This window comes from Malaclemys terrapin, chromosome 8 (assembly GCF_027887155.1).
Source record: "Malaclemys terrapin pileata isolate rMalTer1 chromosome 8, rMalTer1.hap1, whole genome shotgun sequence".
Taxonomy (NCBI): Eukaryota; Metazoa; Chordata; order Testudines; family Emydidae; genus Malaclemys; species Malaclemys terrapin.
Genome location: NC_071512.1, coordinates 57,653,528 through 57,678,917, shown reverse-complemented (window position 1 = coordinate 57,678,917; position 25,390 = coordinate 57,653,528). Strand labels below are relative to the sequence as shown.

At 45.6% G+C, this 25,390-nt stretch overlaps 1 long non-coding RNA gene across 3 annotated transcripts; it reads left to right on the top strand.

Moving 5' to 3' along the window:
• LOC128841644 (uncharacterized) lies at positions 1 to 25,390 on the top strand. 3 transcript variants are annotated; one of them, XR_008445898.1, is made up of 3 exons: positions 1 to 108; positions 24,109 to 24,195; positions 24,986 to 25,390. It is a non-coding gene; the product is annotated as an uncharacterized LOC128841644 (long non-coding RNA). The 3 variants fall into 3 exon arrangements; XR_008445896.1 differs by lacking the exon at positions 24,986 to 25,390 and adding an exon at positions 24,598 to 24,791; XR_008445897.1 differs by lacking the exons at positions 24,109 to 24,195; positions 24,986 to 25,390 and adding exons at positions 4,872 to 4,946; positions 6,054 to 6,181.

The following is a 25,390-nucleotide window of genomic DNA, read 5'->3' as shown; positions in this document are numbered from 1 at the left end:
AGTACAAAGCAGTTGAGGGTATCAGCATCTCATAAGCTCTGCACCTTCTATGATGATTCAGGTCTCAACTTGGTCTGCTTTTTAGCAAGGACAATTTTTCCACACACAGTAAGTCTGTTTGTATTTGTTGGTAGACACATTGAGCTACTTGTTTGCCCCATTAATCAGGTAACTAGATGTCTTGCTACTAATATCTGCACCTACAATTGACTGCAGATGAAAAACTGCACCCACAAATAGCAGCCACTTCTGAAAATACTTGTTTGTACACATCGGTAAAAAAAAAACAGGTTTAATGCACTAAGGTGCAACATTTGCTTATGCCTAGTAAAATCTGCCTTTAAGGCATGTTAAGCACTAGGTTAAGAGACTAGCTGTAGTTAATGAAATAAAAAAAGTAAACACTTTGAATATGCAAGTTCAGCTCAGCTAAAAGTTTGACCTTTAGTCTCTGGTGGAGCACACTGTAGGATGAGTAAAAAGCAACAGAGGGTCCTTGCATCTGAAGAAGTGAGGTTCTTACCCACGAAAGCACTGTATGATGTGTGTGTCTGGATCACTTCAGGACATGCAGGAAGCACTGAGACGCAGGGCTTGTCTCAAAGACCCAGTGGCTTTTCTTCCCCCCACTCCCTTTAGTGAGCTTTATTTTTCAACCTTCTCTACTTTGTGCTAAAATGAAGATGGACACAAACTTGGTCACTTGAAGTAAGAGGAAAGATTATGGGGATTTACTACGTTCATATCAATGAAATAGAATAAAAGTAAAAATGTGTTTCTAGCACATCAGGAAGTATGAAATCTGATCATATAAGGTGCTGAGTACATCACTTGAGGTGGGTGACAAACCTTCTCCTTCTCCAATATATTGCACAGCTTAGTTAACGAAAAGCAAATATATTTTTCCTGCTGTATACCCATGTTTATCTGCCTCTGCCTCCCAACCTGCAGCACCACTACAACCACAGAGCTTTTACACCATTTTATTTCACATCTGCCTCCTCTACTGATGCCCCCAAACACCTCTTGAGAAAACTAGATAGAATGAGGGAAAGCTAAATGATCATGAATAAAAATAACTCAGACAAACTTAGCAGTTCTGAGAACAATGACAGAGGGTCTCTGAGTGACACTTTCAGGGAAAGAGCAGCCTAAATGGGGTCTCTCCCTACCAGGGAAGAGTCCTTGCTCTTAGCCCAATCTAATGTGAGTTTCAAAGGTTAAGCTGAACCAACCCAAATGATCTCCATTGCCTTAGCAAGACAATAGGTTACTTGCAGGACCATCTTTCATCCTATGTAGTGCATTTTGTTTTCTGTACACTGCACCTTTAATTTTTAAGACTTTCACTTGCAGCATTTTATAATGCAGAGTTGATGCAGCAGGTTACAGAGGAGATGCACACTGTACTCTCTCATGGACACTTACTTTTGCTCTCTTGTTATGCTGTCTCCTTTCATTTAAAATGGAAGTCCTTCAGAGTGAAAGCAGTCAGTTGTTCTTTGCGTATATTAGTAAGCTGACCTTGAAATATACATACCTTTTACATAGGCTGTTTGTGGACAATAGGCACCACTGATTTCCATGTACCCATAGTAAAAAGCAGGAGAGGAACCTGAGTTCAGAGAACACTATTCAGCATGGCTATTAGTATTTAAATTCTGATTCTTTACACCAATCCAAAACTGTCAGGTAGCCTGATTCCCCTTTTCTCCAGACATTACCTGTCCCCATTTGGTTAGGATGGAGTGAAGTGAGGTGGCTATTGTTACTTAACAAGGTGCTGACTGTGTTTAAGGGATCAGTTTTTAGGGACTGTAGTATCTGAAAGCAGGACTTATCTACTGTGACAGAGCCTCTCTTTTCTATCTAATAGTCTGTAGCTTTGAACAGAGACAAGGAGGGGCATTTCAGTTCATCTCAGAGAGTAAGAGAAATGGGGAAAGAGCAGTTAATAAAATATAGGTTTAAATTAAGAAGTTATGCCTCCACCCCATTCCTAAATAGTCACACCTCCCCTTTCTTCATATACCCCTTCCGCTATCCTGCTTTTCACTCTCTTCTTTAAAGACTTGCCCTCATCTGTTGTGCCCCCTTTCACATTAGTTCTGATTTAACCACCAGTTCATCCCTCATATGCCCATTCTCATCCACCAAAGAACTCTCCTTCTTTCATCTGTATTCAGCCCTTCTCTCTCAATCTATCACTACTATGGCCATGATAATGTACATGCAATGATGTAATGTTAGTACAGGAGTGGTTATTTGAATACCACTGTTAAGTCTCTGAATACGCCCAGTGGAACTAGATGTTTTCAGAAGCCAGAGCAGATTTAAAGAGAGTTAAGTGCTTGTGCCCAGTTAATAAGAGCATGCTTTTCATATCCCATTGCCTTCAACTGAATTTGTGGCTCCTCAGCATCACTGGGGGAAAAGAAAAAGAGAAAGAAAATCAGGCCCCAGAAGTGTCATGCCTTCGCTCTTGTCAGCCCTGACTCATTTAATGGGGAAGTGGAGATTGTAATGTTTGCTATCCTCTTCTCCCCCACCTCTCCAGGTTCCTCCCCCACCTCATCTCTAACACAGCCCACTCTTTGGTAACAGTAGGGTTACCATATTTCAACAAGCAAAAAAGAGGACGGGAGGAGCCCCGCCCTAGCCCCGCCCCTCCCACTTCCCGCCCCCCCAGAACCCCCAACCCTCCCCCCGTTCCTTGTCCCCTGACTGCCCCCTCCTGGGACCCCTGCCCCTAACTGCCCCCCGGGACTCCACTCCCTATCTAAGCCTCCTTGCCTCTTGTCCCCTGACTGCCCCAACCCTTATCCACCCCCCCACCCCCAGACAGACCCCTGGGACTCCCACGCCCCATCCAACCACTCCCCACCCCCTGACAGCCCCCCCCAGAACTCCCAACCCATCTAAACCCCTCTGCTCCCTGTCCCCTGACTGCTCCAATCCCTCTCCACACTCCTGCCCCCTGACAGCCCCCCCAGAACTCCCAACCCATCTAAACCCCTCTGCTCCCTGTCCCCTGACTGCTCCGATCCCTCTCCCCACTCCTGCCCCCTGACAGCTCCCCCCCAGAACTCCCAGCCCCCTACCCCCGCTCCTTGTCCCCTGACTGCCCCCTCCTGGGACCCCTGCTCCTAACTGCCCTCCAGAACCCCACCCCCTACCTAAGACTCCCTGTTCCTTGTCCCCTAACTGCCCCCTCCTAAGACCCCCCCCAACTGCCCCCCAGGACCCTACCCCCTACCTGTACCCTGACTGCCCAAAACTTTCTCCACTCCCCTCCAAAAGCCCCCCCCGTTTCTTGACTGCCCCCCTCCAGAACCTCCCTGTCCCTTCTCCTGCCCCCCCTTACCCTGCTGCTCAGAACAGGGTGTTGGGCTCTGTGCCAGCCGGACACATGGCTGAGCTCCCCAGCACAACACAAAACCCGGTCCCTGGCCCTGCACAGGGCTGCCGGAGCAGGCTGCAGGAGAAGGAGCTGCCGGCCGGCTCAGAATGCAGGGAGGGGGGGGTGGGAGGAGGAAGCTGCTCTGGAGTCCAGCCCGGGACTTTCCTGCAGCCCTCCCAGCCGCTCGCTCTGCCGGGGGAGGGGGAAATCCCGGACATTGTGAGTGCTTTACAAATTCCCCCCGGACGCTATTTTTAGCACACAAAAGGAGGACATGTCCGGGTAAATCCGGACGAATGGTAACCCTAGGTAACAGTTCACATTAATTCAGTCCTGCAATGTCTGCTGGCTTTAAGGTTAGGGAGTCATGAACTTCAGTTGAAGATTAGTGTGTTTTTCAGCAGAGGACTCCCTTGATAATGAATGAAAAGGAAAAGTGCATGAAAACAGTGAAAATCCTTTTGTTCTAGAATTTACATCATTTTCTGATTAATAAGCAGCATTTAATATATTGAATATTTCTTCCTTCCCCTGAAAGACAGACTTAATACTATTAAACGAATATTATAAACATAAGAGACTGAGCCAACTCTGCTATATGAGCTCCTAGACACAATATACAGAATGAAGATTTGCAATGCTTACAGATTAGATTATGGCTTGAAGTCACTGACATAGTATGCAGCATGCAGAGGAACAGCACAAGTAGTATTGTGTATCATGCTGGCACAATGTGGTACCTCAAGGAGCACTGGAAGCACACACATAGTGGAGACACCTGCTGTCCCTTTTACTTGGGTGCAGGGTTTGTGAGGAGTGAGTAATGTGTTTTCTAGCCCTGCTGTCAATGCTAGAGTGGTCTCTTCCACCATCTCATTCCTCTCCTGCCATAGCAGGTTAGACTAACACGGCTACCACTCTGAGTCCTACTCCTTGTAATTTTTGTTCTGGGTGGTGGCTGAAAGGAGCCACTCAGTTAGGGCTTTGTGAATCTATTGTTTTGGCTTCCATCATACATTAAAAATGTAATAAAAATAATGTTATTTAAGCAGGAATTATGCAGGTCAAATGCTGCAAATGCAGCATTTATGAATATTTGGTCACACTCCTAACTGCTGTTCAGGTCAACTAAATACACCTCTACCTTGATACAATGCGACCCGATATAACACGGTAAAGCAGTGCTCCAGGGGGGCAGGGCTGCACACTCCGGTGGATCAAAGCAAGTTCAATATAACGTGGTTTCACCTATAACACGGTAAGATTTTTTGGCTCCTGAGGACAGCGTTATATCAAGGTAGAGGTGTACATACTCCACCTCCTCCACCTTTTTATTCACTGTTTGGGAATATTCAGGCAAACTGATTGGAGGTGATATAAATGTTTGGGGAATGGCTGTTCTTCTTATGAGAGCCTATGAGGAGTATTTTTATAATAAAAATATTATTCACTATTCTCCAATTTTAAATAGGACCCTGTAGAAGAGCGGACTCACCCCTGCAGCGTCTCCTGGGAATCAGCTCGTTCCAGCTCTGGAGCGCCCTCTGTAGGCCGGTGATCCACCTGTCCTCTGGCCCCCGTGTCCCTCCCAGGACCCCAGTGCCCTTTTACCTGGGGTGCTGCCACCTGGCAGTAACCCCTCAGTCTTAGGGTCTCCCCTCCCCAGGGAACCCCCACGCACTGTTCCCACCTCACCTTGGTATAAGGCTACTGCCAGTCATCATCTAGCCCCACACCCTGGGGCAGACTGCAGTATCCACCTACTCATCACTAGCAAGGTTGGGTTTGGACTCACTGCCTTGGCCTACCCCTGGGCTGCCCTCTGCAATCCTCAGTACCTATTAGCCCAATGCTAGACCCAGGGCCAGCTCCAGGCACCAGCTTGTCAAGCAGGTGCTTGGGGCGGCCGCTCCAGAGAGGGGCAGCACATCCTGGTATTCAGCAGCAATTCGGCAGACAATCCCTCACTCCGCCTCGGAATGAAGGACCTCCCGCCGAATTGCTGCCGCAGATCGTGACCTTTTTTTTTGGGCTGCTTGGGGCAGCCAAAACCCTGGAGCCAGCCCTGGCTAGACCACAGCCTGGGGTTTTCCAGGCTGGAGCTCCCCCAGCTCCTCTGCCTTTCCCCAGCCCTGCTTCACTCAGGTACCCTGTTTCTAGCTCCTTTCCTTACCACCCCAGCCTTCTCCCTCTACAAACAGAGAGAGACTGCTGAGCTCCTGGCTCCCAGCCTCTTTATACAGGCCAGCTGGGGCCTGATTGGGGCGTGGCCCAGCTGCGGCCGTTTCCCCAATCAGCCCAGCTTTTAGAGCTGCAGCCCTCTTCAGAGCTGTTTCAAGCCCTTCAGGGCAGGAGCAGGTGTCCACCCTGCTACAGACCCCCTTTTCCCAGATGCAAACAGGTAAAACACTGACCTAGATCACAGGGCTGTCATGGGGTTTCACTGAAGTTTGTAAAGCACTTTTGAAATTCTTAGATGAAAAGCCACTACAGAAGTGCAAGTGGTTTTAACTCTATGTTGCATCATAATGTCAGTATTTCTGTTTTGGCATATGTTTTTAGGTTGTTGATAATTTGGCAATTAAAATTGGATGTAGACTTGAGCTCCCCTTATGTCTCAAAACAAATACAAACATCTTTGTTTTCTTACAAGCTCTCCACCCAGAGAAATAATGGGTTGCTGTAACAGAACTTGAAAAGATACAGTTTTCATTCCGACTGAATTTTCATCAGTGCAATTGTACTGAAGACAGTACAAGTGTATACTCCTCTGGGTGCAGTTTACTCACCACTATAAATGGTAAGAGATTGTGATATAGTTTTAAGATTTGAGTGTGTTTGCTGTTTTTTGGGAGTGTATAAGTCATGTGATAATAATGAGTCCTGGAGGAATTTGTGTGTCTCTCAATCTTTTATTCAGAGCATGAAAACCCATTTTGAAGAGTACTACAGTCCAGTAATGCTCCATAATATTTTGTGCTATGTTATGGTCTATGAGCCAGTGAATCACTTATGCTATGGAAGTACATGTACCGCATGCATGGGTGGAGGGAAAGCTAAAAATGCCTCTGGGTTGCTAGAGGGAGCAGGGTGAGTAGCAGCTCTTTTTGTATCTTTACAAAGCTGTGACCTGTGCTCCTTCCATTGCAGCCCTGCCAAATGTGCAATGACCATGCCTTACACCACCCTGACATGTCCACTCCAGAGCAGTGAGTGTTGGCCACAAATTTTTGCCACCCTTCCTCTCTTCTGCTTTCAGCCAACTTATGGCTGCCTCCTCCACTGGCATGTCACAAGGGGAAGGGTCTCCTTGTGCTCCTACTCCCTCTAACACTCAAAGTACCTGCCAGTTTGGTCCTACAGCTTACAGTTTCATCGATACATTGTAGTGTTGCCATCTCTTGGGGCCATCACAAATCTTACAATATTTAGTGTTTTCCTTAAAGCAGGGGTGAGTAAACTAGGGCCCGGGGGCCACATCTGGCCCTCCAGATGTTTTAATCTGGCCCTCAAGCTCCCGCTGGGGAGCAGGGTTGGGGGCTTGCCCCGCTCAACTCCTGGAAGCAGCAGCATGTCCCTCTCTGGCTCCTACGCATAGGGGCAGCCAGGGGGCTCTGCACACTGCCCCCACCCCAAGTGACAGGGCAGCGCTCATTGCCTGGCTGTGCTTCTGCGTAGAAGCCGGAGGGGGGACATGCTGCTGGCTCTGGGAGCTGCTTGAGGTAAGCGCTGCCCATAGCCTGCACCATGGACCCCCTCCTGTGTCCCAACCCCCCACCCCAGCCCTGATCCCTCTCCTGCCCTCCAAATCCCTCATTCTCAGCTGCACCCCAGAGCCCACACCCCCAGCTGGAGCTCTCACCCCCTCCCGTACTCCAACCCCCAATTTTGTGAGCATTCATGGCCCGCCATACAATTTCCATACCCAGATGTGGCCCTCGGGCCAAAAAGTTTGCCCACCTCTGCCTTAAAGGCTCAGCTCCAGGAGCGATATGATTACATGACAATCTCTGCTTTCATTTGAAAAAAAATTTTAACTCACAGATGCAGAAGGAAAGCTTGAAAATGTGAACCCTAAATGCTCAAACACTGGAAATCAAAAACAAAGATCCTAAAAATTTAATTTAAGAGTCATGATTTGTAACCAATCCTTTTTAAGGGCCTGACTCATTTCTGAATGCTTGGGATTGGCAATACTGACTTTGTTTGAGGCCATCTCTTCTTTGTTATGAGAAGACCCCTGAATTCTAACTGGCTTTAACAACAAGCTACTACTCAAAGAAAATGTTTTATTAAAACCATCCATAAATTTAATGTTTTGGATGCCTGATCTGGGACACCTTAAAGAGGCCTGATTTTCAGAAAGAACTGAGTAGCAACCTCCTCAAAAACAATCCCCCTCTCCCTCCAGTACATTTAATACACATTTTCCCTAGCATGACAAGGTCTCTTTTCTGCAACTTTAAAAACAGCCTAATGCATCACAGGAGAAAACAAAGAAGCTGAAGCCACAGCCATACACAAATAGTCTGAGCTTTTCCTTCTTCCCAGAGGTGGGATTTTGTTTTTCCACTCAAAGCTGTTTAGATACTGCAAGAGAGGTCAAAGAATCAGGTACTAAATATCCGAGTTTTCTGGAGCAGCTGGAAGCAAAGTAAATGATCACATATCTCAGCAGTTAGGAAGCAGTAAATACTAGGGCTGTCAAACGATTAAAAAATTTAATCGTGATTAATCACACAATTAATCACGCTGTTAAACAATAATAGAATACCATTTATTTCAATATTTGTGGATTTTTTCTACATCTTCAAATATATTGATTTCAATTACAGCACAGAATACAAAGTGTACAGTGCTCACTTTATATTTATTTTTTATTACAAGTATTTGCACTGTAAAAATACAAAAGAAATCATATTTTTCAATTCACCTAGTACAAGTACTGTGGTGCAATCTCTTTATCATGAAAGTTGAACTTACAAATGCAGAATTATGTACAAAAAAACTGCATTCAAAGCAAAGTAAAACTTTAGAGCCTACAAGTCCACTCAGTCCTTCTTCTTGTTCAGCCAATCGCTCAAACAAGTTTGTTTACATTTGCAGGAGATAATGCTGCCCTCTTCTTGTTTACAATGTCACCTGAACGTGAGAACAGGCATTCACATGGCACTATTGTAGCTGGCGTCAAAAGATATTTACATGCCATATGCACTAAAGATTCATATGTCCCTTCATGCTTCAACCACCATTCCAGAGGACATGCATCCATGCTGATGACAGGTTCTGCTCGATAATGATCCAAAGCAGTGCAGACTCACCTATGTTCATTTTCATCATCTGAGTCAGATGTCACCTGCAGAAAGTTGATTTTCTTTTTTGGTGGTTCGGGTTCTGTAGTTTCTGCATCAGAGTGTTGCTCTTTTAAGACTTTTGAAAGCACGCTCCACATCTCATCCGTCTCAGATTTTGGACGGCACTTCAGATTCTTAAACCTTGGTTCGAGCGCTGTAGCTATCTTTAGAAATCTCCCATTGGTATCTTCTTTGCGTTCTGTCAAATCTGCATTGAAAGTGTTCTTAAAGCGAACATGTGCTGGATCATCGTCCGAGATGGCTAGAACGTGAAATATACGGCAGAATGTGGGTAAAACAGAGCAGGAGACATTGAACTCCTGGGGGGAGAATTGTGTCACTAAGTAATGAACGCTTTATTTTTTTAATGAGCATCATCAGTATGGAAGCATGTCCTCTGGAATGGTGGCCGAAGCATGAAGGGGCATACAAATGTTTAGCATACTGGCATGTAAATACCTTGCAATGCTGGCTCCAAAGTGCCATGTGAATGCCTGTTTTTGCTTTCGAAAAATCGACATTTGTAAATTGTACTTTCATGATAGAGATCACACTATAGTACTTGTGTGAAGGGAACTGAAAAATACTATTTCTTTTGTTTATCATTTTTATAGTGCAAATATTTGTAATAAAAATACTGTATAAAGTGAGCACTGTACACTTTGTATTCTGTGTTGTAATTGAATATATTTTAAAATGTAGAAAAACATCCAAAAATATTTAATAAATTTCAATTGGCATTTTACTGTTTAACAGTGCAATTAAAACTGTGATTAATTTTTAATTGTGATCAATTTTTTGAGTTAATCACATGTTAACTGTGATTAATCGATAGCTCAAGTAAATACCATTAGTTTTTAGATTGCTCTGGGTTTCATAAGCTGCAAGAGAATATGTACTGAGAGTCTGGTATTTAAAATACAGGCCTGAGCCTGCTCCCATTTGAGCAAGTGGCAAAACTGCCACTGACTTGATGGAGAAGGACAGGGTTCTAAAGGCTTTAGAGTCTCTTCCATTCCATAATTTAAAGTGTCCATATAGCCCCACCACCACCAAAAAAGTGAGTTTCAAAACATTACCATGAGACAATATCAAACCTAACCGATCAGAGAAAGTGTGAATCAAAACTAACGCCATCTCAATAATATTTTACAGCTATATAGCACCTTCCATGCTAAAGCAGTTCACACATTAGTATAGCACAGGGGTAGGAAACCTATGGCACATGTGCCAAAGGTGGCACGCGAGCTGATTTTCAGTGGCACTCGCGCTGCCCGGGTCCTGGCCATCAGTCCGGGGGGGCTCTGCGTTTTAATTTAATTTTAAATGAAGCTTCTTAAAACATTTTAAAAACCTTATTTACTTTACTTACAACAATAGTTTAGTTATATATTATAGACTTATAGAAAGAGACCTTCTAAAAATGTTAAAATGTATTACTGGCACGCGAAACCTTAAATTAGAGTGAATAAATGAAGACTCGGCACACCACTTCTGAAAGGTTGCCGACCCCTGGAATAGCACCACAAAATGCTGCCACATGGTATGGAAAAAGTCAAACTGTCCACAGTATGTTTCATAATAGTTGATAGAGAGTTCCCATTTGGCAAGGGATACTGAGCAAACCCCTACTCCTTCAAAAAAGTATCACGGAATCTTTAGTATCCATGGAGAAGAGGCAGGGCCTTTTTTTTTTTTTTTTTTTTGGTCTCAATGTTGTATCAAGACTATCCCCATACAGTAAATTGTACTGAACTCATTTTACCTTGGAAGGTTAAAGGGCTTGGACCCTGCATGGACCTGAACCTGTGACTCCAAGGAGTGCTTAAAAAAAAGTCCTAGAGACTTTTACATAGTGTTCAGGATTCCCCAGTAAGTTTTCAACATATTCTACATCCTTTTCCTGTAGTTTCAGAGCAACAAGAGACTGAGAGAATCAAGGACCTTCCCTCATGTCTAACACATTTTTTTCAACCGGGGGTCTGCAGACCCAAGTCTTCCAGGGGGAACATCAACTCATCTAGATTTTTGCCTAGTTTTAAAACAGACTACATAAAAATAGTTTCTCTGGCAAACTAAGTACAAACTAAAATTTCATACAGACAATGACTTGTTTATACTGCTGTATACTCTATATACACTGAAATGTAATATTTATATTCCAATTGATTTATTTTATAATTATACGGTAAATATGAGAAAGAAAGCCATGTTTCAGTAACAGTGTGCTGTGACACTCTTGTATTTTTATGTCTGATTCTGTAAGCAAGTAGTTTATAAGTGAGGTGAAATTTGGGGTACACAAGACAAATCAGACTCCTGAAATGGTACAGTAGTCTGGAAAGGTTGAGAGCCACTAGTCTAAAGCACTTGATAATTCAAACAGATCCTTCTTAATGCAGCACATCCTCTGGATTGTTTTCTCACTGTGTTTAGACAATACCAATGTCATTTCAGGCTCTGACCCTCTCCACCACCACCATTAACCAAAAGTTGTTTATCTATCAAAGGGAAAAAAACAACAACCACATAATGTGCACTGAACCAGACACTGCTAGAGTGCCCAAAGCCAAAACACAAAAGGTTGTGCATGTAATTTTTTTTGTAGTATAATCATTCTGTCATGTATAATGGATGCACAAGCATAGTGCTAGCTTTTGAAAGCCTCAAGCAAAGCTTTACTTTATTCCACTAAATCTCATGGGCTTCAAACAAAAGCGTTCTCTATGTCAGCACCACAATGCTTAGCAATGAAATTCCACAGCCAGAATGGGTCCTTAGAGCTGAATATATCTTATAATTATATTATATTATTTTATTTTGGTAGACTATTAAATCAGAATCCCCAGGTACTTTGCAGTCCCAAGGAGGAGTTGGGGGGAAGGGTGGGGCAGTCATGAATAATAACTTAACTTAAAACACACTAAGAAAGTTATAAAGCTTTTGAGGGTTTTAAAGAGAAAAGCAAGTAAAGCACTTACCTGGATATACAAAGAATTTGTTGTGCAGATTCTACAGCCCTGAGGGAACAAGCAGGGTAATTCTTACCATTACTCATTGGGTTGAGCATTGTAGCACAATAGATGATTGGCAGCTGGGGTCTTTGATATTTACTTTGTTGTTCAAATTTGGACTCTGAGGTAGCTGTGGAATTTAAAACAGAAAAATATGAGAAGAGATACTGGAAATACATTCAATATTCAGCCTGAGGAGTGGAATCAGATACAATGGCTACAGTGGATTAAAAAAAAAAAAAAAAAGTAAACATGTTGTTTGCTCCATCTGGTGTAAGTATGTAGTACTTATCTGGTTCCCAGTACTATAGTATCCCAACACCACAACATATTAAGTTATCTTCACAACAACCTTGCAAAGTAGGGAAGTACTAGCATCCCTCTTTACGAATAGGGAAATCGAGGCAGAGAGATTGTGTGACTTCCCCAAATTCACATAGGAAGTCCATAGCAGAGATAGGAAATGAACCTAGGACTCCTCAGTCCTTGTCCAGTTCTATAATCACAAGACCATCTTTCCTGATTTTTTTTTTTTAGCAAAGTAACTGGACAATGAAAGTCATATTGTCATAGAGATGGGCCTGAGACACAAAGTGCAGATTCAGTTCTGAATTTCAAACTTCCAGAGTTTTGAGGAGTTCTGTCCATGGTTTTAGTTTACAAATGGCTCCCTGTTCTAAAATGGCCAATGTCCAGAGCGGCCGCACTGGTTCTGGCTGGACACTCTAGAGCATGGCCTTTGCCTTCTTCTTAGGGCTTAATTATTTGAAGCCCAGAGGTGTTTAAATATATTTTGTGCTATTTACTTAAAAACATGGCGTGTGGCTCAGAAGACCATGAGCCTATTGAGAATGGCACAGTCACCAATGAAATGCACATAGGCAACATTAAGACTAGAACTCATGAGTTCTGATTCTCCCAATAAGGTACATATTCAGCTCCACTAGCTCAGTCACTACGAGTTTATCCAGTAGAAGGCAGTGCATAGCGCACACACATAAATCAGTACATTATAAAGGGCTATCCAGTTAAGGCATATGATACCTCATCCTCAAACTCAATACAGGCCATCTGGGATGCACTGGAATACAGTCCAACAGTTATGCACTGTTTTCTGCGTGCATATATTACATTACACATACAGCTGTGTGAATGAGCTGCAACATAATTTATTCAGCAAGTTTCACTTCTCTCTATTTGCACTATGTTTGCAGATACACGGATATTTTCTTGAATTAATCATTGGAAGTTGTTCAGAATTTTTTGTAAATTTCATTTACTCTGTGGCCTGCTATTTGAAATTCAAAATTTAAGATATTCCTTAATTATTATTGTTCATAAGTCACTTGCTATTGGTTTCTTGTTCCCTGCTTGTTATTCTTACGGAAAGGTTTTTGGTATAACTTTAAATTTGCTTTCTGGAACTAGTTAACCATTCAAGAGCATTAAAGAGCATAACCTAATAAATTAACTCTCTATGAGCAAAGAGTTTTAGCAGCATAAACTGTACTAATGTTTATCTGGTTTTACAACAACACACCTAACCAGCACCTATCCCAGCCTCTAGGTGCCCTTGACAATTAAATTAAAAATACAACCAACCATAAAAACAAAGCCAATAGCAACCTCCACCACATAAAGCAGTAACTTGTTAGACCTAGATTACGTAAAGCAGACAAAGCATTGGAAAACACCACTGAACCAAATTATAAAAAATCCTGGAAATATTTTTGAAATATTTCCCCTAGTCTTGTATTTATATGTACAAACAGAGAATGGTATTCTGCAATGTTATATTCATGTGGTATTGGGAATAGAAAATATGGCTTTCCCCTAAAAAACCTACAGCCTTCAATTTGAAAGATGGAAGGAATGGTTCTATTTAACCCAGCTTAACCTCATAATATTGTTAATCTTATTAAATATTTTTGCATGCCTGTCATACAAAACTGAAAAAAATTCACAGTAAAATGCTGGAGGGAGTGCCATGATACAGGGAACCACCTTCATATCTTCAGGGAACAGCTTTATCCCAGTAGACTTTCAAATGAGGAGATAAGTAACACTGGGGTTAGGGGAATGGCAACCACACTTTCCCATATGCCTGTTACCATGGTATTAGAAAAATGTCCAGATTTATTTCAATTAAAGTTCAGGATCATTATGAGTACAATAAATATGTATATTTTGTTACTTTGGTTATAAAAATAAATAACCTCTATGATATTAACAAGGATTTAAAACAAAAATGGAACAACTCACTGCCTGTTCTGGATTAATGGAACTATTTCATAGAAGTGGGAGATACTGGTTAAAAATAAGTCACAGTTGTAATTTTAATATCAATATGTTAGCTTACCAACAACATAAACTGCTTGGACTCTGCTTTATTTCCTTTTCTCTTTTGGCCTAAGAAAATAACTTGACAATTCTGTTTATCTTTAATAAGTGAAATAATAACTAAGACAGTCACTAATAATGAGAAATTTACATAGCAGTTAATAAACATCGATTCAGACCTGTTCTCTGCCCTGAAGAGCTTAAACCTAAGGGCCAGGCTGTGTTCAGCTGCTCCTGAGATGCAAGATGACTGCATGCCCTTATCTCCCTGTACAGTGGCTTGGCCATGGCCTTGCACTGCTCCCACCCACCATGCATTGGCTAACATTGCTTGTTGTGCATGTAAGTGGGAGGGTGCATGCTGAGTTCCTAGAAGGGTGCTGCAGTGCAGGAACACTTCTGCAGGTCAGGGAACAAAAAGGGACTCACTCCCTGAGGCCTGGTCTACACTACGAGTTTATGTCAAATTTAGCAGCGTTAAATCGAATTAACCACGCACCCGTCCACACAACGAAGCCATTTACTTCGACATAAAGGGCTCTTAAAATCGATTTCTGTACTCCTCCCCAACAATATCGCTGTTGAAATTGATATCGCTGGTTCGAATTAGGGTTAGTGTGGATGCAATTCGACGGTATTGGCCTCTGGGAGCTATCCCACAGTGCACCATTGTGACCGCTCTGGACAGCACTTTCAACTGAGATGCACTGGCTAGGCATACAGAAAAAGCCCCGCGAACTTTTGAATCTCATTTCCTGTTTGGCCAGTCAAGCTCATCAGCACAGGTGACCATGCAGAGCTCATCAGCACAGGTGACCATGCAGTCCGAGAACTGAAAAAGAGCTCCAGCATGGACCGTACAGGAGGTACTGGATCTGATCGCTGTATGGGGAGACGATTCCGTGCTATCAGAACTATGTTCCAAAAGACGAAATGCCAATACATTTGAAAAAATCTCCAAGGGCATGATGAAGAGAGGCCACAACAGGGACTCAACACAGTGCCACGTGAAAGTTAAGGACTCAGACAAGCGTACCAGAAAACCAAAGAATCAAACGGACACTTCGGGGCAGAGCCGCAGACATGCCGCTTCTACGCTGAGCTGCATGCAATTCTGGGGGGCTGCCACCACTACCCCACCCCTGACTGTGGATTCTGAGGAGGGGGTACTGTCAGCCATGCCTGAGGATTTTGCGGATGGGGAAGATGAGGAGGAGGACAAGCTTGAGGAGAGCACACAGCACACCGTTCTCCCCAACAGCCAGGATATTTTTCTCACCCTGACTGAAATACCCTCCCAAGGTGGTATTCCGGACCAGGAAGCCGTAGAAAGGACCTCTGGTGAGTGTACCTTTGTATATATAATACATGGTTTAAAAGCAAGCGTTTTTTAATGATTAATTTGCCCTGAGGACTTGGGATGCATTCGCAGCCAGTACAGCTACTGGAAAAGTCTGTTAACGTGTCTGGGGATGGAGCGGAAATCCTCCAGGGACATCTCCATGAAGCTCTCCTGGAGGTACTCTAAAAGCCTTTGCAGAAGGTTTCTGGGGAGAGCAGCCTTATTCCGTCCTCCATGGTAGGACACCTTACCACGCCATGCTAGTAGCAAGTAATCTGGTATCATTGCATGACAAAGCCTGGCAGCCTATGGTTCCAGTGTTTGCTGGCATTCAAGCAACATCCATTCTTTATCTCGCTGTGTTATCCTCAGGAGAGTGATATTGTTCATGGTAACCTGGTTGAAATACGGGAATTTAATTAAGGGGACATTCAGAGGTGGCTGTTCCTACTGGGCTGTTTACCTGTGGCTGAAAAGAAATCCTCCCCGCAGTTAGCCAAGCAGGGGGTGGGGGGAGGGCATTGGTGCTGGGCTGTTCGCGTTTGGCTAACAGGGATCTTCCCTGATACCAGCCACGCGGTGGGGAGAGGGGTAAAGCGATCATCCCAGAGAATTGGATGCGGGGAAGGTTAGTTTGGTTTTTGCTGCTGCACGTTAACATGAAAACCGCAGCACTCAACGGGCTTTGCTTGGTATGGGAAAGGAGGGCGCTGCTTTTATGAAGGTTGCAGAAGCCAAATGCAATGCTGGGGCTACTGCGGGATCAAACGGACATGCTCCGGCATCTGGTGGCGCTTCAGGAACGGCAGCAGGATCACAGAGTGCTGCTGCAGCCCCTGTTTAACTGCCCTCCCCCCTCTCCAAGTTCCATAGCCTCCTCACCCAGATGCCCAAGAATGCAGTGGGGGGAAGCTCTGGGCACCCAACCACTCCACCCCAGTGGACAGCTCAAGCAGAAGCCTGTCATTCAACAAGTTTTGAAGTGGCCTTTTCCTTCCCTCTTCCCACACCCCACCCGGGCTACCTTGTCACTTCTCTCCCTATTTTTATAATCAATTAATAAAGAAGACATGGTTTTTAAACTATAGTGACTTTATTTCCTTTGCAAGCAAGCTGTGATTGAAGCGGGGAGGGTGGGTGGCTTACAGGGAATGAGTCGACCAAGGGGGCAGGTTTTCATCAAGGAGAAACAAACAGAACTGTCACACCGTAGCCTGGCCAGTCATGAAACTGGTTTTCAAAGCTTCTCTGATGGGCAGTGCTTCCTGGTATGCTCTTCTAATTGCCCTGCTGTCTGGCTGCGTGTAATCAGTGGCCAGGCGATTTGCCTCAACCTCCCACCCTGCCATAAACGTCTTCCCCCTTACTCTCACAGAGATTGTGGAGCACACAGCAAGCATCAATAACAATGGGAATATTGGTTTAGCTGAGAGCTGTGCGAGTTAGTAAAGTGCGCCGGTGACCCTTTAAACGTCCAAATGCACATTCTACCACCATTCTGCACTTGCTCAGCCTATAGTTGAACAGCTCCTGACTACTGTCCAGGCTGCCTGTGTATGGCTTCATGAGCCAGGGCCGGCTTTAGCAGGTGCGGGGCCCTATGCCGGGACGCGAAATGTCTCGCCCCCACCCCGCCCCGACTCCGCCCCCTCCCTGCCCCATTGGATCCCTCCCCAAATACCTGCCCTGGCCCCGCCCCCTCACTGCCCCATTGGATCCCTCCCCAAATCCCCACGTTGACCCCGCGTCTTCCCCAAGCACGCCGCATTCCTCCTCCTCACCCCTCCCTCCCAGGCTTGCGCTGATGGCGGCGCAAGCGCTGGAGGGAGGGGGGAGAAGCAGGATGCTGCTTTTTTTTTTTTTTTTTTTTTTCTTTTCCCCTGCTCCGCTGTCAGCCCCGGAGTTGCAGGGCCCTCTTAGGCACGGGGCCCTGTTCCGGGGATTCGGCTGAATCGGCTTAAAGCTGGCCCTGTCATGAGCCATGGCATTAAGGGGTAGGCTGGGTTCCCAAGGATAACTATAGGCATGTCAACATCCCCAACAGTTAGTTATTTTCTGGTCCGGGAAGTAAGTCCCTTGCTGCAGCCGTTTAAACAGAGTAGTGTTCCTGAAGACGCGAGCGTCATGAACCCTTCCCGGCCATCCCACTTCGATGTTGGTGAAACGTCCCTTGTGATCCACTAGTGCTTGCAGCAGCATTGAAAAGTACCCCTTGCGGTTTATGTACTGGCTGCCCTGGTGCTCCGGTGCCAAGATAGGGATATGGGTTCCATCTGTCGCCCCACCACAGGAATCCCATTGCAGCAAAGCCATCTACTATGACCTGTACATTTCCCAGAGTCACTACCTTTGGTAGTAGCTGCTCAATGATGGCTTTGCCTATTCGCATCACAGCAGCCCTCACAGTAGATTTGCCCACTCCAAATTGATTCCCCACTGACCGGTAGCTGTCTGACGTTGCAAGCTTCCACAGGGCTATCGCCACTCACTTCTCAACTGTGAGGGTTGCTCTCATCTGGGTATTCTGGCGCTTCAGGGCAGGGGAAAGTAAGTCACAAAGTTCCATGAAAGTGCCCTTACGGATGCGAAAGTTTCGCAGCCACTGGGAATCGTCCCACACCTGCAACACTATGCAGTCCCACCAGTCTGTGCTTGTTTCCCAGGCCCAGAATCAGCATTTCTCGGCATGAACCTGCCCCATTAACACCATGATCTCCAAAGCGCCGGGGCCCATGCTTTGAGAGAATTCTGTGTCCGTGTCCTCATCACTCTTGTCACCGCGCTGCCATCGCCTCCTCCTCACCTGTTTTTTCAGGTTCTGGTTCTGCATAAACTGCATGATAATGCACGAGGTGTTTACAATGTTCATGACTGCTGCGTTGAGATGAGCGAGATCCATGTTTGCCATGGTATGGCGTCTACACTGAAAAAAGGCGCGAAACGATTGTCTGCCGTTGCTCTGACCAAGGGAGTGGCGACTGATGACATGGCTTACAGGGAATTAAAATCAACAAAGGGGGTGGCTTTGCATCAAGGAGAAACACAAACAACTGTCACACAAAATGGCCCCCTCAAGGATTGAACTCAAAACCCTGGGTTTAGCAGGCCGTTGATTTTACGGAGGGAGGGGGGAGCAAATGAATACAAAACAAATCTGGTCTATTTCTTGTTTTGATCCACTCCATCTATCTTATACATCTTAGGCTGGCAGCAGACGGTGCAGTCCGATTGCTAGCCATCATCATCTCCTGGGTGCTCGGGAGAAGATGCTGCATTACGATTGTTAGCCATCGTCATCTCCTGGTTGCCAGAAGACGGTGCAGTACAACTGCTAGCCATTGTCATCTCCTGGGTGCTCGGCAGAAGATGGGAATGACCTGGCTGAGTCACTCCTATGTCTGCCCAGGTACCCCTGACCGACCTCACCGAGGTCGGCTAAAAGAGCACCCAGGAGTATGATGATGATGGCTACCAGGCATAATGCACCGTCTGCTGCCAAAAGGCAATCAGCTGCTGCTGTGTAGCAATGCAGTCCCACGTCTGCCAGCACCCAAGAGACACCGTGACGGTGAGCTGAGCGGGCTCCATGCTTGCCGTGGTATGGCGTCTGCACAGGTAACCCAGGAAAAAAGGCGCGAAACAATTGTCTGCCATTGCTTTCACGGAGGGAGGGAGAGAGGAAGAAGAGGGCCTGACGACATTTACCCAGAACCACCCACGACAATGTTTTTTGCCCCATCAGGCGTTGGGATCTCAACCCAGAATTCCAATGGGCGGGGGAGACTGCGGGAACTATGGGATAGCTACCCACAGTGTAACACTCTGGAAGTCGACGCTAGCCTCGGTACTATGGATGCACAATGCCAAATTAATGTGCTTAGTGTGGACGCATGCACTCGACTTTATGCAGTCTGTTGCCAAAAATCGAATTCTGTAAAATTGGTGTATTTTTGTAGTGTAGACATACCCTGAGACACAATTCCTCCCAAAGCTCTCAGAGGCCATGCAACTTGATACCACACCATAAGCCAATGCCTATAAGACATACATAGCTGAGCCCTAAGTTATATAAGGCTAAGGCAACGGACAGGACAACAATATATGAATAGTCTGGTAATTTACACTAGTGGTGTACCACCACAGAAGCCAGCACAAGAGTAGGGAGTAGCAGGGTACCCTAGGATATAAATGAAGGAACAGAATACCAGGGAAGAGGCAGGAATGGGAGAGAGGTAATTTCCATTACAAGTGTGTCTAGTCTTGTATTCTCTGCTAAAAGTGGCATATTTTTACCTCTGAGTATCTAAAGCACATGAACTATCCTGTGGATTTAAAAAAAAAAAAAAAACACAGCCAGGACAATACGCTGTAGTTTTACCATGAGATAAACTAAGCAAGGTCAGACCAGACCTCTGCTGGGGCTGACCCCCTCTTTAGCTTTGTTTTCCTTTAAACAGGCCCAGGTCAGTAGTTTCAAGCAAGAAGGACATTTTAATGAAAAGGCAGAAGAAGATTTTGCTTGTTAAAACAGATTGTCACCCTGAAACTTTTCTCACAGGACTTAAAGTGAAACTCCAAAGTTTTTGCCCAGCTCCAGAAATGACTCATTGCAGACAGTAACTTGCATCACAAAACTTGGCAAAAATAGTGTTTGTTCAGCAGCATCCCATGACTCAAACCACTGTATTGTAATGATTTACAGTAAAATAAAGTCACCTAGAAAGTTGGTATATACCATACTAATGTGATTCTTGAAACAATATTTTACTTATGGTGAATGTGGTGGAAGACTGAAGTACTTGCCTGCTAGCAAAGGCTGAAAATTTCAAATCACTTGATTCTGTATTTATATGTAACTTCCCACATCTGTTTGAATAAGTAATACCTTACAATTAATTTTGGGGGGAAAACATAGGTGGCTGATATATTAAAGATACATACCACTTTCACTTTGTTCTTGTGAAGCAAAGTGCTATTTAAGTGTGGCTATATTCAGTACATACTAAACGTTACCGACTGGTCAGTAGGTGTTAAGTGTCCTCCTCTGTACCCAATCTAGAAGAGCTTCTCTCTTTCACCAACAGAAGTTGGTCCAATACAAGATCATTACCTCACCTACCTTGTCTCTGTAAATTATCAGGTAGACAGATGAGTTAATAAGCTGAATTTATCAAAGCTAGTTATGAGATTTAGCTACAGTACAGTGTTGCAAATCAGACTTCAGGAAAGGGTAATTTACTTCTGAGCCAGTCCCCCTCAGTCAGCTTATACAAATAATGTTATACAAAGAAATATTGTTTAGGCAAGATATTTTAGTGAGGTTACTTCTGAAAAACTGAATCAGGGAATTGTGAAAATAGGTATGTTTAAGCACACATCATTGCACATGTACATATACAATTATATGTACACACACAGGGAAGAAAGCAAGAGACAAATCAGTTTTGCCCAAATGAGATGTATAAATGTTTGTTATGTTGATTGAGATGCTAGATTTCTTTTTAATGTGGTCCATAAATATAGTTCTGTATCTTCAGTATTTTATTAGATCTTATATACCAATGTGAAATTGATTTTCTCATTTAGTTTGTTTATTCATATTTCAGTTCTCAACTTTATCTATGTGAACCACAATTAATTTTTTTATTACAAAAAATGACCAACTCAAACAACAAAAAACCCCAAACATTTATGCATCCAGGATGCTGTGTAAAGCCGAGTCTCTCACTCCACTCACTGCGTGTGTGTGTAAATGTAATTTTGTTCATATGTGTAATTACATATAATTAAACATACCTATAAACTTACGCTATAAAATGTATTATAATTCTATCTTTCACCTTCTGTTTGGAAAGAAAAGGGGGTGAGAAAGGAAAACTGGAGAAGTTTCCTGTGATGTAAAAATGACTGATTAAGGGCACACCCTACAAATAATTAGTTAGGAGAGTAATCCTTTCTCCTGCAAGTAGTTCCATTGACGTCAATTGGACATCTTAGGTGAGGAAAGATTACTCATGTGACTAAGGCTTTGCAGGATTAGGGCCAAACATATTCCAGAAAGTTCTCATATGTCTCCAAGTTTATCCTAATTATTATCCAGTCTATAAATGACTCATTCTTTAGAAGCTGCAAGTCATCCCTCCTCTCTGGATTTTCTTTCACTGTTTTACAGCTCTCCCGCACCCCATCATTTTTTTCCTCCCCAGTCATAGTGATGCATACAGTGATTTGAGGTAACATTTTCTGTTGTACAGTAAACCTATTGCTGAGATGATATTAAATAATTCCCAATATAAAACCAATATTTTTTAAAATAGTTCCCCCCCACACACACACACTATGGTTTTGTATAACCATAATGAAATCCCAGAGCCTATAGCTAGAGTTTCCTGCTGTATTAGAACAAAGGCAGCACATCCCTATTTCCCTTAAAACATTTGATGTAATAATTTGATACCATGATCTTACATCATTAATGCAGAAATCTGGCTTGTAGAAAACAGCTAAAGGATATAAAGCTTTTAAGATATGAGGGATTAACATAGGAAGAAAATCTTCTTTCCCCATAGCACTTCAATCATACTGTTCCATAACAGTACAAAAGTGACAGTACATAGTAACTGCACATTACTTAAATGAGTTATGCAAATGTCATAATATGCTTTCCTCTATTGATTTTTAGACTTGAGCCAATCTTATGCTTATTCCCACTAACTGTATAGCAGTGTATACTGGTATATATATTTTTAACACCACTAGTAGAACAATGTTAGCTCAATAGTATTACCACATTTCTCTTACCAAATAAAGCACAGGATAGGACAGTTACCTGTTCCGTAACTGGCATTCTTCAAGATGGGTTGCTCCTGTCTATTCCACAGTAGGTGTGCGTGCTCCCCATGTGCACCGCTGCCAAAAGTTTTTCCCTTAGCAGTACCCGTACTGGGGGAGCACTGCGGTAACCCCTGAAGTGGCGCCTGTATATCGCGCTATAAGGGGAGCCGCGGGCTCCCCCCACCCTTAGTTCCTTCTTGCCGGACAACTCCGACAGACGGGAAGGAGGAGGGTGTGCGGAATAGACAGGAGCAACACATCTTGAAGAACGCCAGTTACGGAACAGGTAACTGTCCTTTCTTCTTCAAATGATTGCTCCTGTGTATTCCACAGTAGGTGATTCCGAGCAATATCTGTTGGAGGTGGGTAGGAGTTCACGATGGTTCGGGACGAAGTACCGCCCTGCCGAACCCGGCGTCGTCCCTAGACTGGGAGACGATTGCGTAATGCGAAGTAAATGTGTGAACTGAGGCCCAAAGGGCCGCCCTACAAATGTCCTGGATGGGGACATGGGCGACGTAGGCAGCTGACGAGGCCTGAGCCCTCGTAGAGTGTGCCCTGACGATTGGTGGCGGGGGAATCCCTGCCAGATCATAGCACGTGTGTATGCACGAGATGATCCAGCAGGAAAGCCGCTGGGTGGAGATAGGCTGCCCCTTTGCCCACTCAGCCGAGGCAATAAAGCAGGGGTCGGCAATGTTGGCACGCGGCTCGCCAGGGTAAGCACCCTGGTGGGCCGGGCCAGTTTTATTTACCTGCTGACGTGGCAGGTTCGGCCGATCGCGGCCCCCACTCGCCGTGGTTCGCCGTCCCGGGCCAATGGGGGTGGCGAGAAGCGACGCGGGCCAGCACATTGAGGGGAAACAGGGGAAAAGGCATAGAGGGGCTGGCCTGACCAGCTCAGGAGGAACGCGTCGGAGATTGCGTCTTCCCCCACCCTTCCCCTGGAGCAGAACCAGGGGCAATGCCGGTTCTGTCGGCTTGCAAACAGGTCGATTTGGGGAGCTCCCCACTCTTGGAAGAGCCGGTGAGTGACCTCTGAGTGGAGCAACCACTCGTACTGGGGGGAGAAGACCCTGCTGAGGCAGTCCACTTGCATATTGCGGACGCCCGGGAGGTGAGCCACTCTCAGGGAGATATCGTGGGCTATACAGAACTCCCATAGGTTCAGGGCTTCCTGGAAGAGGGCTAGGGAGCGAGTCCCGCCTTGTCTGTTGATATAGTACATGGCAGTGGTGTTGTCCGTGAGGACTCTGACCACCCTGACGCGGAGATGCGTGAGGAAAGCCACGCACACCAATCCTATCATCCTGAGCTCCTTGACATTTATGTGAAGGGACAAGTCCAGGGTTGACCATGTTCCCTGGGTTTGCACGTCCCCCATGTGGACTCCCCAGCCAAGGTCCGAAGCATCGGACATCAGGTCTATGGAGGGGTTGGCCTCCCTGAAGGGAACCCCTTGCAGCATATTGCTCGGGCAGGACCACCATAGAAGGAAACCTAGTATCGGGGACGGAACCATGAGAACCTTGTCCAGACCGCCCCGAGCCTGGGAGAATTGGGAGGCCAGCCATATCTGGAGGGGTCTCATATGGAGTCTGGCATGGCGGACCACATAAGTGCACGCCGCCATGTGCCCTAGAATCTGAAGACACGTCCTCACCATGGTCACCGGGAAGGCCGTGACCGAGGCGATGAGATCCCTTAGGGTCTCCAACCTGTCCAGGGGGAGAGAGGCTGTGGCCCTGGAGGAGTCTAGCAGGGCCCCAATGAACTCTATGCGCTGAACGGGCACTAATGTTATTTGGTCTCATTCACGACCAGGCCTAGATCGGCACATGTCGACAGGAGCAGATCCACCCGGGACTCCACTTCAAAACGTGACTCCCCCTTGAGGAGACAGTCGTCCAGGTAAGGGAATATTTGTACCCCCTCCCGCCTGAGGTAGGCCGCCACCATGGACATGCATTTCATGAAAACTCTGGGAGCCGTGGATATGCCAAAGGGGAGGACCACAAATTGGTAGTGGTCCGTCCCTACCATGAATCGGAGAAAGCGTCTGTGCCCCTCGAAAATATGGAAGTGAAAATACGCGTCCTGAAGGTCCAGGGCCACGTACCAGTCCCCCGGGTCCAGGGAGGGGATAATAGAAACCAGGGACACCATGCGGAACTTGGATCGGGTTAGGAACCTGTTCAGGTCGTGCAGGTCCAGAATGGGCCTGAGACCCCCTTTCACGTTTGGGATCAGGAAGTATCGGAAGTAGAATCCTTTGCCATGGAACTGAACCAGTACCCTTTCCACCGCCCCCAGGTGAAGCAGCCGATCCACCTCCTGACGCAGGAGGCGGACATCGTCCGGGTCCCCCGGAACCATCATGGAGGGCAGGTGATTTGGCAGGGGTGACATGAACTGCAACACGTAGCCCTTGGAAATGGTACTGAGGACCCACTGGTCTGAAGTTATGTGGGACCACGCCCTGAGGAAGGCAGACAATCGGTTGCAGAACACAAACTTTATTAATCGGGGGGGTCGCCCTGGCAACAGGCCCGGTGCCCCCCTACAAATAGTCAAAACCGCCTCTTTCCCTGCCTCTTGCCCTTAGAGGGTCCAGGCTGCGGGGCAAAGAGGGACAGCCGCTGAGACCGACGCTTCTGGTCTCTGGCTCTTTTGTACGGGGGCTCATATCTGCTCCTCACAGGTTGAACCGCAGGAAGCGATTTGGCCTTGTCCTTAGCCGGAGGGATGTAGAGGCCCAAGGTCTGCAAAGTGGTGCGGGAATCCTTCATCACATGCAGCCTGATGTCTGTCTGGTCCGCAAAGAGTGCCTTGCCATTGAACAGGAGGTCCTGCATCAGAGATTGGGCCTCCGTCAACAGCCCGGACAACAGGAGCCACGACACCCTGCACATGGCGATCGCGGAAGCCATCGAGCGGGCCGCCGTGTCAGCAGCATCAGACACTGCTTGCAGGGCCACTTTAGCCGCCGCCAACCCCTCTTCCACCAGAACCTTGAAGTCCTTCCTGTCCCGGTCCAGGAGGAGGGGCTCAAATTTAGGCAGAGACTCCCACAGGTTGAAGTTGTACCTGCTCAGTAAGGCCTCGT